Here is a 17,120-nt window from a genome sequence, read left to right as displayed (position 1 = left end):
CTTGACCATAAACCATCATTCATTCCAACAACGCCTCTTGCCCAAGACCACTTGATTTTCTGAACAGTTTGAATCACGTTCTTGGTTCTTTCGGTAAAGTCACGTAGAAGGGAAAGAACAGAAATATTCAGGGAAAAACAGCAAAGTCTTCCAGAAAAAGCACCGTAAATCAACGCTGTGTGCAAAAGTCCCAGTGGGATGCAAGTCAAACAATAACAACCATAAGACATATTCTTGTTTTTTTTTTCGGTATTGCTGTGCCTTTCACACCTGATGATGATTGCTTGTGTTGCAGTCGAAACGTCGTGAGAATTTTATTGTTTTATATTTTTATTATTTTATTGTTTCCCTTCTACGTGACTTTACCGAAAGAACCAAGAATATGAATCGCTGCAGTCACGAAAGCTTTAAACCAAAATTTGAATCACATCTGTGTGTGTTCTCGAATCCACGTGTTCCTGAAGTCTGTCTCTCAATGCAATTCCGAACCTGCATCGCAGCATGCTTCGTTGACACACTTTTCAGCTTTTCTTCCATTTTATGTTAATGGCCACGTGTCTGCACCATGTGACAGCAGAAGAACAATAATTTGCGAAATAATAATAATTCCAATTGGTTTGCTCAACACATTTCGTCGATATAGTTTCGTGTTAAACTCAGGTCCTCCAACATCTTATCGTGTTCCGATATCGAGAGTGTGTGTTTTTAATATCTCGCCTTGTCTTATTAATAAAAACGGGTTACGATCGAAGATCGGTAACACAGAGATGACCAATTAATAAGGAAGACACACTCGTGAGATAGACGATCTGCCATAGGTCAGGCAGGTAATCGTGATTACATTGATCAACTGATAAAGATATTATGTCAGGGGAGCTATAGAAAGGAAACATAGAATATCGATAGCCATGGTAGGTAGAGAGAAATAAATAGGAAGATGGATTAGACCGGCAGGGAGGTACGAGGTATTGCACAGATAATAGACTGCCTGGTATACACATGATATCAATAAATATCTAAACGGATGCTTTTTTATTTTCTTTTAAGGATAACGTGGGTCGCAAGTGTCCGGATTCACATCGCATGCTATTGCACGGATTGCGGTGGAGTGGTGGGGCTATGGTTAGCGCACTGCACTATGAACCTGGGCAACCTGTTTTCGATTCGAGAACGAGGACCGCGCCGCAATGGTTCTTTGCCACGAGCTCTTCACCTGAGTGCGACTCCTGGCACTGCACTATTAATGCACTCTGACGCCACTAACCCGAGTTAGCCACGGCTCATGTCAGCGGTGAGTCCCATCTGAACTAGTTCTGCCCCACCCCCACATCCCCCCCCCCTCCAGCCCCTCCACCAACGCTCAGCGACTTACGGCATCGTAATTAGACCTTCTTCCCAGCAGCGGATTGACAAAGATCTGTATATTATTATTTATTATTATAATAAAATTTCGTCCATCGTGTGCTTTATTAACAGTGTTAGACGATCATCTAGCCCACACTCGCTCCATCCCATTGTAGTCCTCCCTCTCATTCAACAGCAATACAAGTCCCAGGCATTACATCGGTGCCAATTCAATAAATTCACACATATCTCGGTTGGTGTCCGTTCGAGGTCATTTCATTTTTTTCCATGTGAGCGAAAAATTGCGAATACAATTCATCATCATTATAATCAGCATTATTAATCGATGATCTGTCCACCGCCAGATGAATGCCTCCCGAAGCCATCCGCCATATCCCGCGGTCCTGCGACATACCAATCCATCTAGTACCTGCACACGAGCTGATTTCATCACTCCATATTTTTACAATCGATGGGTTTGCGGGCTGTTACTCTGTTGTTAGTCTCGCCCCTTAGCAGGCAATGTAACGTCTCTCCAACTTGCGTACGTTCGCTGCTACAGTTACGGTTCTGATAATTAGAATCTCTTCTGCAATTATTCGCTCACAATAGTGATATTTTTTGTAGCGCCTTTGACACACCGAATGCCCTAGTTTGGCAGTGTGAACCTTTTGATGTTTTTCTACAAAGTTTAGAAACACACATTAGAGGTGGATCCCGAATGATCCGTGCACATGCACGGCTGGCTCGATAACACACGTGTGTGCACACGCAGAACGCAGTTGTTCTGTACAGCCATTTACAATAAACACACAGAACAAGTAGATGCCAGTGAACTCTAACGAGCACAATTAGACAAAGATCACCCCGTGTAGCCTACAGACACTGTTGTGGCGAGCGCTGTTAGCGACGACCACAGCGCACAAAGACACCGGTGTGGCCAGCACCGATCCGGGCCACCTTTGCCTCCCCAGTGTTTATGTTTACGCATCCCATTATGTAGATACTCTATTTAAGGCTGAGACGCACATTCACGCGGCATGCAACATGCACGCGCGCACGGTCGCACACACACACACACATCACCGGCACCCGGACGCACACACACACACACATCACCGGCACACGGACGCACAGGCACACACAAGCTCTGCATGTGAGAGGGTTCCCTTGGAAGGAAATCGATACATTTGACAGGAAACGGTGGGTGTGGTGGGAAGGGCAGAGAGCATCAGGTACATTTATCTGTTACAGTCTATGTACAACAAACGCAACTGGGGAACTGGAAGAGCGAGAGAGGGAAGCAAGGAGAGAGTTGTTTTGAAGGTAAGGAGGTGGATGGGAGTGGGCACGGAGTAACAGGGGGAGAGAGAGAGAGAGAAAGAGAGAGGAGAGATAAGATAAGGGTGCAGGAGTAAAAAACAGCGAATGAGATAAGATACGTATGCAATATCGAAGGCACCCCGGAAGATGCCGACAGAAAGATGTTGTAGCGGCGTGACAGATAGCAAAAGACCGCGTCCTGGCTTTTCATTAAAACCTTTAAAAACAATCTTCACAGCTCAGCAATCGTATTTCATGACAATCCTGCAGCAGTTTCCTTTTATTTTAGCTCAAAAATGAAGCAGCAACAGAAAATGAGGTTTACTTTTGATTACCATCCATCTGGGGGGGCAGAAAACCGAATTAGTTTTTAATATAAAACTGTTGAAGTCTGGTGCCGCACACCAGTAATTGGATTGTGCATGAAGAGTGAAATAAATGCTCACCTTTCGATTTAATATACATTTGCTGGACCACAAAGGAGATAACGCAAGCTCACCTATCACTGGAGTACCCCCCCCCCATCACCAGCGCCCCTCCCCCCAACGAAACACGAGCGACTGAGCACAGCGAAGATTGCATGCATGTCATTTAATTTGAAGCTGCCTTTTAATGTACATCTTGCCATTACCCGTGATTCATTTTTCCCCTTACTTTAAGTACTAAAAGCCTGACCAACTTAATGTATATTTTAGTGGCCTGGGTCTAGGTCCAATATCTTTGATGCCCTCACAAGGCTGACCCCCGCCCCCCCCCCTCTCTCTTTCAAACTGCGAAAATAAAACCATGACCATCAAGAGTAACGCAATGTAAAGACGCACGTCTTGCCAAAATAATAGATCGGCAAATATTGATTTATTTTTGGCCGGCACTCTCACAAACTGTAACACTTCACAAAGTGACTCCGAAGCGCCGCGGAAAAAGCGGCACACAAGTAACAAAAAATGTTCCACCACCCCCCCCACCTCTCACTGCGTTGGGATGATTTTTTTTTTGGTACACCACGCACCGTGGATATTATGAGCGATGACAATAAATATTTTAGCGTTAAAGAACGTCGGGCGCGACGAGCCATCGATCCCCGTAACTAAGACCGCAAACGACTGCGGCGTGAGGAATGTCGCAGCTGGCGAAAGACACGGCGCTCTGCATCAGGCGCAAAAATTGGCCATTTAAAACATCAAAACGACACGGGAGAGCCGCCAATTAAGCATTAAACCGGGGGGAGGGCCTCAGCGACCCGGCCTCCGGCTGCGAGCTCATGCCACGGCAGAGAATCCCGCGATGGATGGCCGTGGGCCCGGGCACAGCGTGCCCCAATCTTCCTCGCCGCGCGCCAACACCCCCACACACCCCCTCGTTACACACATCTTCCCCTTAATGAGCAATCCCTCCGCCGACCTGTCCGTGAGCTTTAATGAGGAGCAAAGAAGGGTGGCGTGCGGCGGCGTAGGAGGGAAGTGGAATAGAGATGGGGGGGATGGTGGATGGAGTTGGAAGGGTGGAGGGGGGTTAGCGACCGACGGACGCAGGCGGCGGGGGGGGGGGGGGTTAAGGTGCACGTGAGCTCGTCTCTAATGTCGCCCATCGTCTCCCCAAATAGAGGGTCAACGAGTGGCTTTAACGGGCGTGAAGGGGCTGCCGCCAGCTGAGAGGCGGGCTTTTAGTGGCCTCATTAGCCCGGGCTCCCCGCCGCGCTCGGGACTTTGCCCGCCGCGGTCCGGGCCAAGCGGGAGCGCTGGCAATGTCGTTTGGCAAGAGGGGGGGGGGGGGTGGTCGGTCCGATTGGGGACATTTCCAGCGTGGTGCGGTGTAATGCGGTGTTAGGCAACACCGCAGTGGTACACGCACACACACACCTCGCTACAAGCACTGCTCTATTAGCTAAGGGTCACTCCCCAGAAATCTGGGTCATCGATACGTGTAAACTAACGTGGAACGTTGAGCGTTATATTTCTTAAGAGCGTCCGTTTAGGTATACCATAAGAGGAATAAAAATCACACTTTGCGCGACGCTTGTCGGAAGGCTCACGAATGCAAAAGTTCAGAGGCAGGAGAAGCTTCCCCCGCCTGAAATAACGGACGCGTTAAACAATTTTACAGACCACAGCAAAGTTATCGCATAATAGCACAATAAAACAGAATCACTTGTTAGCGCAGAAAATCAATGCGCCAATGTTGCCGCACAAATGAGTAAGAGCCTTGTTAAAGTTCACACTTCTGTGGGTGGGCTCCCCCATACACTGTGCATTACATTGCAAACGGAAGCCACTTTCTATATATTTTTTTAATTCACGTATATTTTTTTCGAGGGGTGGGGGTGGAGTGGTGGGGGGGGGGGGGAAGGCGAGAGGCAGAGCCGTGAAGGAGAACGACGGATAGGCGGCTGCCCCCCCCCGCACTGATGCAGCCGGTTACCCGGAATCAATCAAATTCCATTAACGATCGGCAACCGCAGGTATCGGCGAGCCTGGGATGCATGCGGCCATCATTCGGCTGCCAGTTGCAGATTGATCAGTTGCCACCCTGCTGTTGCCTGTGCTCCGTGCCACCCCCACCCCCCGATAGAGACAAATAGGTGAGGCGAGGCACAGGGACTCAAACGATTTTGATCACGAAACGATCACGACCGTTGCAAAGGTCACCACGCACAGCAACGTCCAGAGAAATGCGGCGGAAAGTGATGGTCCCCGCTCCCCCAGCACTCCAGGTGAATATCTCAGTTTTACTCCCAAGCGCCGTGGTGAATATCTCAATTCGCTGCCAGTGACCAGACCACGTCTGCACGACGCTTAACGCCCACGACAGCCTCGCTTTCTTCCACCAATTCCCGGCCACGGCTAACGTCAGCGATGAACAGACTGAGCCGATCGGTACTTGACCTCCCGCAAAGGTTGGCTCAGCCTCGAAACGAGCATCTGGTGCAAGGCGTACACGTCAGCACTGGGGAGACTGAGGTGACCCGGGGAGGTGGTGTCCATGCAGCTTTCTCGTGTGGCATGTCGGCCTAAATAGGTGCCTGCTGAGAGCACTTGGCCCAACAGTCTGTGAGAGGCTATGTGGGAAAACCTTTGCCTTTGCCTTTGTTTGGTCCTTCACAGAATAAGGCTCTTTGAATGGGAGGTTTAATGAGTGCACTTGTAGGCTACTACCAGCTTTATTGTCTCTTAACAATACCTCTTGAGCCCGAGCTCTTAGGAATTGAACCATCAACGATAGAACTCAGAGGTAAACATACTCCTAAGGCACTGGAACCACTTGTCTGCTTTGAAATGAGGTTGAATTTAAGGGCTGTGTTTTTTTAATGGAGCAACCAACTCAAGGACTTCAATGTGAAATGAAGCACACACACACACGAATACACACAGACGTGCACACACGCACGCACACACAAATCGCTATTCAATGACATTTAAACTGCAGGGAATGGAGATTATAGCACAAGGAAAGCTCTGTGTAGCGCAACACTCTATGGCTTTTTAAATGTTGGTCCAGAATTAATGATAAAAAGCCCACTGTTTGGGCCACATTAAAGACCCCTTTATCCTACCCGGCAAACGCACGCACAAACACACACACACACAAACACACACACACAAAGAAAAAAAGGGCGATCGCCCCTTTGGACAGTCGAGCCAAGTGCTGTTAGCGAGTGCCTATTAAGGCCACACACATACACAAGCAATAGGGGACTGTTGTTGGCTCGCGAGCAGAGGGAGTCGGGGTGCAGGTAAAGGTGAGGGTGGTGGTGGTGTTTGGAGAGAGGGAGCAACGGCCAGGCACATTGTTCCAAATATGAGCTACCATGCCCCATCTTTAAGGCACGCACAAATATGACAGAGTAAATAAATAAACAAATAAGTGACGGGGTTTATTAATAATTGAAGGGGCGACAGGCCAGCACGAGGCGAGCGTGGCTGGCACATGGCAGTGTGGCGTCGATGACATTTAGCCACCCGCTGGGCTCTCAGCGTGCCTCCAGATGTCCCAGGCCACCACTTTGCCTCCAGATCAATGCAATTAGGACCAACCCAGAGACCTGCCTCTTACCCCCTATCAGGACGGGGTTGAGAAAATAAAATAAAAAGTAATAATATAAGAAGCACCACAAACAGTAGCACCAGCAGCAGCCTGGGTGGGTTTAATTCTTTTTGTCGGATCCACGCAGCCAAATTTTTGTTTTATCGTGAGAAGCGCATGTTTGCGGGTGGTGTCATCGCGCGTCGTTGAATCACCTGGCCCCCTGAATTCGGCGAAATAATGGAGTCGGCTCTTACCGAGGAGCGAAGAAGGGTGGCTCTCAGATTGATTTAATCGCAGCTCTATCGCAACCTCTGGCTCCGACACCACCGCACACTGTGCCCAAGTCCCCGTGCGTGCGGGCGTCAGCCACCTCTCTCCCCTCCGGCGGTGCCAGGAGACAGATTTGCAGGGCCAAGAATTTTTTTTCTCCCTAAATGCATGAATTGATGTTTATCAAAGGCGAGGAACGTGGCTTTTGGCTTTTGCCTCCCGCAATGAAAACCTGGCCGGAGGTTACAGGAGAACGCGCCTTGCTCACGTATACGATGCCGAGACTAACAAATGCCGCTACCTAACCGATATCACGTGCTTGATATAATTGTAGAATAATTCACAGCCCTTTGTCAATTCGCTGTACGGCTCGGGCCTCACTCACGAGGTTGTTTGAGCATCCTTCACCACGCTGGTCAGCGCGGGTTGGTGAAGGTAAGGTGGTGAGTAGGGTTGCCTCCTCTGAAGTGCAAAAAAACCCCGAGAGATATCGCGAGAAGAAATACATCTCACAATATGGGAAGAGGAGAGAACGACTTGGCGATGAATTGTCTTGAGTGGAGGAATATTATTATTATTATTGTTGTTGTTATTACGCAACTGAAAACAACAAAAAAACACCCCGGGACTTTTATTATCCCGGGAAGACTTCGAGATTTCCCAGGACAGCTGCCTCAAAGAGAGGATGATTCATGGAAACCAGGAGAGGTAGCAACACTCGTTAGGGGAGTGGGGGGGGGGGACCAGGACTGTTTCTGAAGTCACCCATCGCTGATGCGAGCCGTTTCGGGGGAAGTAACAACAGGTCGCTTGTGTTCATAGTGCAGTGGGCAAACCACTGCGCTACTGCTCCACAAATATACCACATCAGCACAATGTAATTGTGTGCTACGTGTGGGCATAAACATTCCTGGTTAAGAGCGCAGTGTTATAAAATCGGTGCTACAGAACCAACAAAGTGTTCGGTTACACAATTAAATCATGCACAATTGAATGGCATTCAAAGCCAAACCAAGATTAGGTCAGTTCAAGAAATGTCTGACCGTATTAGCCATCTCAATATTGATGACAACCAGGACAGAATGCTTGTTTACTCTCTACGTTCCTCTATTCTTCTTGTGTATGGCTGAGTAAACAGCAACATCAACATCTACGTCTAGGATTGAAAGCCACACAAACACTTCAGGTGAGGTTGAGTAAATTGCCCTTGCTGCCATTACATTTCCACAGTTGGCAGTGGTTTATGACGCGCTCTACGGTTTGGTCAGGTTCTCCGCAGTCTTCACTGCGGGGTTTCCTTTGATTTTCCACTTGCGAAGGTGAATATTGCTCCAATATGAGTAACGCAAGCAAGAAAAGTGTCACTATAGCTTGAAACGAAAGAGGCATGCATGCATTCATCATAACAATCTCATTTTTTTACTTAATCCGCAGCATCACATTAAGTGTCGGTCCAACACGGCGTCAATCTGTCAAACACGTTTCACTGGTGGCCTTGTTTTCGGGGCGAGCGATGGGACCCTGCTGAGACCAAACGCAATACACAGAGCTCATCTGGACATTTTTCTTTATCCTGTTGGATGTACAGCATCGCATAATTTTGGAACAGTGAAACTACATTTGGGAGCTATGGCCTGCAAACGAGTGCATACGACCCGTTTCCTCTGTCTTATTCTTATCCAAAAGTCGCATTATCTCCAGGGGTGGGCTGCTCAGATTTCATTTCTCCATGCGCTTAAATTATGTGCCTCTTTTCTACTCCCATCCACTGTCCTTATGCTGAATCTTGTTCCACAGCATCCCCCCAACTCACCCCCAGTTTGCCTCTACTCCTTGTGCCCTGCACTGGTGGAATTCCCATAGACATTCTAGTCTGTCAGTCTCTGTGTGAGTTTATGGGTTTCTGAGTGAGTTTATGTACAGTATCTCTGCATGCGTCTGTCAGTCTCCGTGTGAGTCTGTGAATCTCTGGGAGAGTCCATAGGTCTCTGCATGAGCCTATAGGTCTCTGTGTGAGTAGGTAAGTCTCTGTGTGAGTTTCTAGGTTTCTGAGTGAGTGGATGGGTCTCTTCATGATGCTATATGTATCTGTGTGAGTCCGTGAGTCTCTCTTGTGAGTCTGTGAGTCTCTTTGTGAGTCTATGGGTCTCTGTGTGAGTCTATTGGCTTATGAGTGAGTTCATGGGTCTCTGTGTGAGTCTATACGTTTCTGTGTGAGTCCACAGTTCTCTGTGTGAGTCTATGCATCTCTATGTGAGTCTATGAATATCTCATCTCGACAGCCCTTCTAATTGCATCTTCTTTCACTCTTCTCAACATGTGCCCAAACCATTTCAGTCTTGCCTCCTTTATCCTTCCAGGAATATTAGTAACCCCGGCGAATGCTTTAACTCATTCACTCCAACTTTCCCATGGAGATATTCCGAACACCCATCAGCCCTGTCAAATCGTTTATGTCTCTTCTTACTTACTTAGTGTGCCCCCTGTCTCTACACGACACGATGCAGTGCAATACGACTGTGGGTGTTAAAAGAAAGTTACAGACGGACTTGAAAACAACAAGCACAGGCCGTCTCCCGTTGTTGTTATTCATTTGCATCGCTGAACTTTTATTTTGTAAAGGGCGTACGGAGAAAGTTCAACATTCTTACGGCAACTCGGATTGTTATTTGTTTTTGGTCCAGCCCAGCTCACATTGAAACGCTACAATCATGCACGCGGGTAAATTTTTATTTATTATAAATGAAACAACGCGGCAGCGCTAAGTAAAGAGAACGAAAATGAGAAGAAGAAGAAGAAAGGCAGAGTAAAAAAGAAGAATAATCAATAAGTGACGCCGTCCATGCAACCGGCATCCAATTACAAGACCGTGTGGGGGGGGGGGGGGTAACTTGCTTCTCCTCCTTTCTGTCGCCAACGATTACAACGTCAGCAAAATTCACCGTGTGTGGGATTTCTTTTTTTGTGGGGAGTGGGGGGGGGGCGGGTGCTGTTATCTGGGCGAACGTTGAGGTAACGTACAACCCTCGCGCGTGGCCTCCCTTATCGCCGGCTCTCACACCAACATCGGCCGATATCCACCCCAGGGTTACGGGGCAGCGATTCATCACAGGGGCTAATGACAACTAATTAACGCCGCCCGGCAGTTTTCTGTAATGAACGGCCCTCTGTACTTCCTTTATTTTATTTGGTTATTTAGTTACTTAATGTAGATTAAACAAGGGCATTTACTTTGATCTGCCGTGTATTGACCGAGCGCGCGTGTGTCCGTGTGTCCGTGTGTGTATCGAAGAAGACCAACACTAGTGTTGATGCTGTAATTTGTATAAAGTCATGCTTTGTCTGGTTTATTATCATTGTGCTGCCACGACTTTACTCATGCGGCAATTTTTTTACGGTGAATTTTCGATGTTCATTTATAGGTGATAACGTTACCAATTTATGCTTGAATAATTTACACTCTCTACAAATGTTAAAAGGTGAGACATGTTATTTACTGGTGGGGTAATGCATTAATTACGAGATTAAAATTCTCATCGCAAGGGCATTGCCTTGGTACAAGTTAAACATTGTAATACTGTGTTAATTAATTAATTAGTTTTCCTACTATGCCTCTCTTCATTGCTGCTAAAATAAAGGATTAAAAAAAATAATCAGAAATGATAAATTTTATATATGTAATCATTAGTCCCCTACATAAGACATATGATGTGTGGTCAAAAAATATCTGAGAACAAAACATTAAATGTAAACACAAAAGTTACCTTAATTTTATAATAAATAAATGTTCCTTGGAACTATGGTGAATGATATGGTGCTTTGCTTTTAAATAATTACTTTAAAAACTTTGAATTGATCAGTGTCCAAATTCAGCCGCATCTCAACACCGATTAATTTCATTCGCTCATCCAACCAGCACACAAACCCAACAACTGCATTAAACTGCCCAACAATCCGTTGTTTTTTTTGGGATACGCTCTCAAAAACTTTGCACCCATCCCGATGCGCGTAACCGCAAAGTTATTGTCGAAACAAAACGCATCGTTGGTTCACAGAGAAAGCGATAGCAGAGAGAGAGAGAGAGTTTCGGGTCTCTTACGTGTCTTACGGTGAAGGCGCAGCTCTGCCGATGAGCCAGATGATCAGGTCCTCCTCGTGCTCCCCACCCCCGCCCTCCCCATGATGTTTTTCTTGCTGTATTCCTCTCTCCCGTGATATTTGTTTGCCTCCAGACCATCCTGCACCTCGCGCCACGTGGGCATTAGCAGGGAGAACGGCGCGTCCACGGGGGCAACATCTCGACCTGGCCTAGGGAAAGCCAAACACACAAACAAACAAAAAACCATAACGCTATTTACACAGCCTTGATGCATAAAACACCGCGCATTAACACCGCGATGAAACTACATTTTACAATGGACCTGAGCTACGGACCCTGTGAATTCACGGCCAAGCAGAGCAGGCGGTCGGGAGTAATGCACGGGACTGTGGCTGCCTTAATGTGAGCGGTATCATGAGAGGCTTGCCTTTTTTAAACCCCGGGAACCATCTGAAATGTGCAACTAAGACTGAATGGAAAATTAGATTCCGGCTCCAGAGACCAACTTTGCTATTCCTGGTCATAATTAATTCAAGAACATTGATAATTTCATTCTTTGTTTGCCTTATCAATAAGTAATAGGCAAGGATGTCGGTTGTGCCCAGAATCTGCCACTACTTGGGGGCTACTAGTGTCTACCAAGGCACCATACACACACACACACACGTGTGTCCTTACAAAGCAGGCTCTTTTTTTATTTCGCCCTTATTACCTTAGAGGTTGGAATTTTGCTTTGTTAAATAAAGTAAGATACAGGTGGACGGATTCCTACTGACAGCGGCGTAATTAAAAAAAAACATTTGTGCTTGGACTGAAAAAAAATGTGTGCGCGCAGCAAATGCGGTCATGACTCGTATTGCAGCCACGTTCATTACATCAATAGGCACTTAGCCAAAGTGTAAATAATAAATCACGCCGTTTCTATTGTAAATTTTTTTAAAAGCATTTCACGGGCATTAAAATATTAAAATGCACGCATAATTTCCCGTTTTTGTAGAAAATGTGCGCACGCGTATTTATACAAACACGAAGGGCGGTCGGAAGTTATTGCAGAACGCCGGCGGAAATGTCAAAGCGTGCTTCCCAGATGTTTTCCTTTTGTTTTAAAATGACTCCAGTCAAAAACGATAATTGAATTAGATGATCATGTAATATTACGCTGTTGTTATTATTGTTATGATTTTAATTTTCCATTTTCAAAACTTATTACAAAGTAGCTATTATTTCATGCCATTGTGTATGCTATATATGTCAAAATACTCAATTAAGCAGAGGTTTGACAATTCACATTTTCAATCGAGGATAAATGGCACTCCAACCGAAAATACTTTCTTGAGAGACATTCCCGGGGTGAGCTCTATTGAACTGTCAGCAAGCCCTTTATCATCATCATCATGTTCAATCCACTGCTGGATGAAGGCCTCCCCAATCCGCCAACTCTCACGATCCTGCACATGAACATCCTGAATCAGATTCAGAATGAAGTTGCTGATAATAGTTTTAAACTTCCACCTAGAGCAAAGTTTACAACTATGATTAAATATATAATGTAGGGTGAACGAGCTCTTTGAAAAACACGTCACTTATTTTTTTCAAAAACAGCACGTACCCATCGCGTAATTCACATACACGCAACACGGACCCAATTGCCAATATACAAAGAAACACAATTTCAAAAAGTGACAGAATTCCTCTGACATGCCACCACCCTCGGTTGGTGTTCCTCTGCAGCGATTTTTTTGTTTTTGGAAACATTTTGCGCGGAAAGTGCAACTGTCAAAACACATCAGACTGCGGAAAGTTTTTTTTCCGATGACCTGCTTATAATTTTACCAGCGAGTGTCACAAGAGATGAATATTAAATTCCTTCGTATTTAAATATATTTTACTTTACCTCTCTGCGAAGCTCTGGGAAACTCTAACTCCTCACTGGACATATTACAAGGGCAAAGCTGTAATAGAGCAACATAATGAACAGAGTGTCCTATTTATAATTTAAAACAATGTCGGCTCACACAATGCCACTTTCAAATGTGGCCGGATGGCTGATGCTGATGTCAGCGTGCCATCTGCGGCATATTCTCGTGCGTGCAAACAAAGATCCCCCGTATAACCTGAACAGACTGTTGGGGCAAGTGCTGTTAGCGAGCACCTATGAAGGCTGGCCCGGCACACGAGGGGGTGGGTGGCCATCACCACGCCCGGCTGCTTTTGTCTCCCCAGTGGTGATGTTTACACACCGTACTAGGTACTCATTTGAGGCTGAGTCGCGCATGCCCGCACACACACACACTCTCTCCTGTGTGGAATTCTTTGCAAGGCTGAAGAGGGTTCCACGCATCTGCCTTCCCGTTCGGTGGAAACGTTGGGCAAAAATATCAACATTTTCACATTTCACTCCTCTCTTATCCTCCCCCTTTCCCCACCTCCGCATGGACAGTTAGCAGACTTTTGCCTCAAGAGAGGCAGTCAGAAACAGCATCTGCATATGGAAGCATTACACGAAAACAAGGTGCATTCTTAAAAAAAAATGCAATTCAAGTTTTGAATTATATAAGCGTCTAAAAATGCGACTGCAATTTTTCAAGAAGCCACAGAGGACGCTGGGACATTGGCATCTGGGGGAGAGGAGGCACAATTATTTTAGTGTTTTTAGAGAGAAAGAGGCGGCCCGGTTATAGGGAGAGGTTAAAAGGGAAGGTTTTGAGCCTGGATTTGCACAGGGGGCAGGGAGTAGATGGTGTGGATGACTGGGGGAGCCTCAGACAATGGGGGCAGCAGAGGAGAGACTTCCCACCGAGCAGAGGCCGACCGAGGCATCTGATAGAAGGCCCCAGAAATAACAGATCAAACACACCAAAGCTTGTGTGAAAATGTGTGCATCAAGTCGGTGTGAAGGTACAGTACTGCGCCTGTCCCGAAATCTTTATAAGCAACATGTTTGGAGTGACTTACAGACAGCCACCCTTAATTTATGCTAAAATAATTTCGCACTTTCTTGGGCAGAGTTCGGATGCTCGTGTGATATGATAGCAGAATAAAATAAATAAAGAAATAATAAAATAAAGAGACACGCTGTTTGTTTCAACGCGAAAAGAAAATCACATTCAAGTGCATAAACAAGTCAGGCTGATGGACCAAATGCACTCCATTGTTTGTTTAATCAAGGCCTGAAACTGCTGATAAGGCTGAGCGAAGTCTAAACCAGTCCATGCTTTTTCTTGTTTAAACAAACAATGCCCAAGGGTTGAAAGATTAAAATGTTACACTTATAATATACTAATCAGTAATGATTTCCATACGTATTTTACCGTATTCATTTTCTTTTCCTCGTTTCCCCCCCTTATCTGATAGACTGTAACATGGTAGGACAATATATTCTTGGTTGTTCGGTAAAGTCACGTAGAAGGGAAACAATAAAATAATAAAAATATAAAACAATAAAATTCTCACGACGTTTCGACTGCAACACAAGCAATCATCATCAGGTGTGAAAACCACAGCAAGAAAATTTGAAAAAAGTGGCGTTTTTTAACGTTAGCACCACGGAGAGCGATTTGGCAGTTATTCAGATGGACGAGTCCATCTATGTTCGGAAAAGAGGAGGGGGGAGACAAGAATAATGGATGCGGTCTGAAAGCCACCGTAAGTGTGAACAATCAATTAAGACCCGAAATGGTTTATTAAATCCTTCCAATGATTGCTAAGCCAGAATCCATCTTCTCGGTTGAAATTGTATCTGTGTTTGTATATGTGGATAGCCTCATGAACGAATCTCTCATGGGAGCCAGATGGCTTGCAGAGAACCTCTGTCTTGGAGAAGTCAATATCATGTGAGCCTACTGAATTATAACAGTGATCTGCCACGGCCGAGGTGTTGGTCCTACCGTGTTTTAGGTCTTTTTTGTGTTCACGGATGCGGTCTGAGACATGTCGTTTGGTTTCTCCAATGTAACTACTGCCACAGAGGCAACTTAGTTTGTAGACGCCAGGGTACTGTATGTCCGGAATCACATCTTGTACAGACGGAACCAGATCACAGATTTTATGTAATGTGTTGAATCGGACCTGGATCTTGTGTTCATTCAAGATTTTGGAGATCTTTTTTGTGATCCCCGAAATGTATGGTAAACTGATGGTTTTGAATGGCTCATCAAGAGGGTCCTTCTTCATGGTTGGAGTGATAGCTTTGCAGATTGTGTAGTCGGAGTAACCATTAGCCTTGAGAGCTTGGTGTACGTGCTTGAGTTCACTGGCTATGTGTTCCTGGTCGGATATGCATTGGGCTCTATGGTGCAGAGTCTTGATGAGGGAATTCTTCTGGGATGGATGGTAGGACAATACAAATAATGAAAAAACCACGAGTGCAATATGTGTGGATTATTAAACTGTGACGTTTATACACGGGAGCCTGATGGAGCCCGTCCAACACGGCTGACGTCAGTGGCGAGTGATATCTGAACCCTGGCCCTAGCATGCCCCTTTCACCAATGTGCACTGATCACCTCCGATTAGCACGGTTGGCTACGTATGGTGTGAAAGAAAGACGTTGAACATGCATACAACATGCATCCATGCACACGACCAGAGCAGTGAAGTATAACCAATCAACCCTCATATAATAACTTATAAACCGTATTTATGGATGACTGTAACAAATTAGGTATTGCTTGCGGATGCTTTCGTGTTTTAAGGAAAAGTTAATGGTATTCATGGTCCATAATAGAGGGTTTTTGGGTTAGAAGAGCGTAGATCGCCATCGAGCCCAAAAATACCTTATTATGGATGATATTGGTCGCGAAAGCTTACGCGTTAAACTGCATTCATGGTATTTATTACAGAATCATGAATATATTTACATCACACATATATTGTTGTGTTTTATATAATAGTGCATTTTTGATAATGAAGGCATGATGTAATATTGTTTTATGGGGTATATTTGCATATTTAACTTATTTTAATTCACCAATGTTATGGAATTCTAGCAAGTTTAATTAAGTTAAAACGCACACACATCGCATATAAACTAAAGCCGATTTCCAGCAACCCTTGTGTTATTTACCCCTCTTAATGCGACTTAGACACCTGTCAAACGTCACCAGTAGCGAGACAAACCCTAAGTAAAACGCGGTTCAGCAAGGCCGCGACAGATATTGGGTGGAGCAGTGGCACACTCGTTAGCGAGCGCACTGCGCTATGAACCTCGCGACCCCAGTTCGATTCCCGTCCGCGGCTAACACGAGGTGGCGAGTGAAACCTGAACCATCCTGCACATCCCCTTCAGCAACCGCACATTGGACCAGCACGGTGGAGTAAACACCGACGGAGGACACACTGTACGGAGGCCTTCATCCAGCAGTGAACTGACAGGAAGGGCTATACATGATCGTTACATTGGCTGTGAAAACTTGCTCGTAAAATATTGTTGTCGTCTCGTGCTGTCGCTCTGGAGACCGGGAGATCGATGATCGATGTTCGGTCGCCGCGTTGACGGCAGTCGTCGTGATTTCTCACCCAATAGAGTGGGGGCCGCGTGAAGACTGCCATCCTCCACTCCGGAGTTGTTGTTGTTGGTGTTATTAATTACAAACTTTGTAAACATTTTGCCGACACCGGGCATCATTTTTCCCAGCGTGCCGTGAAGCATCCACAAACTCTCAAGGCCCATTTGGGACTCCGGGTGAAGAAGAAGAACCGCATGATCCATGAAACGTCGACGGCACGTTAAACGCGAAGAGAAATGACACGGCGATGCGATTTTTTCTTCTCCTTCAGAAAGCTGGACATCTCTCCTAGCCCGTCCATTAGGGGCTGTCAGCAGGGAAATGGGGGGTGGCTTTTTTTTGTCAGAGATGTCTCGGGGCGCACAAAAAAATAAAGAGAGAGAAACAATACATTTTCCGGGGTGGCACCTGTGAACGCGTATGTGTGTGCGTGTGTGTGTGCGTGTTTGGGGAGCGGTGGTGTAGCGGTTAGCGCGCTGCGCTATAAACCCGGTGACCCGGGTTCCCGCTCACGGCCAACACCGGTGACGATTTTCTGAACCGGTCCCGGGCAT

The sequence above is a fragment of the Petromyzon marinus genome, chromosome 16, assembly GCF_048934315.1.
Source record: "Petromyzon marinus isolate PM22_M1 ecotype Great Lakes invasive population chromosome 16, UKy_Petmar_22M1.pri1.0, whole genome shotgun sequence".
Taxonomy (NCBI): domain Eukaryota; kingdom Metazoa; phylum Chordata; class Hyperoartia; order Petromyzontiformes; family Petromyzontidae; genus Petromyzon; species Petromyzon marinus.
This window is presented reverse-complemented; position numbering follows the sequence as displayed.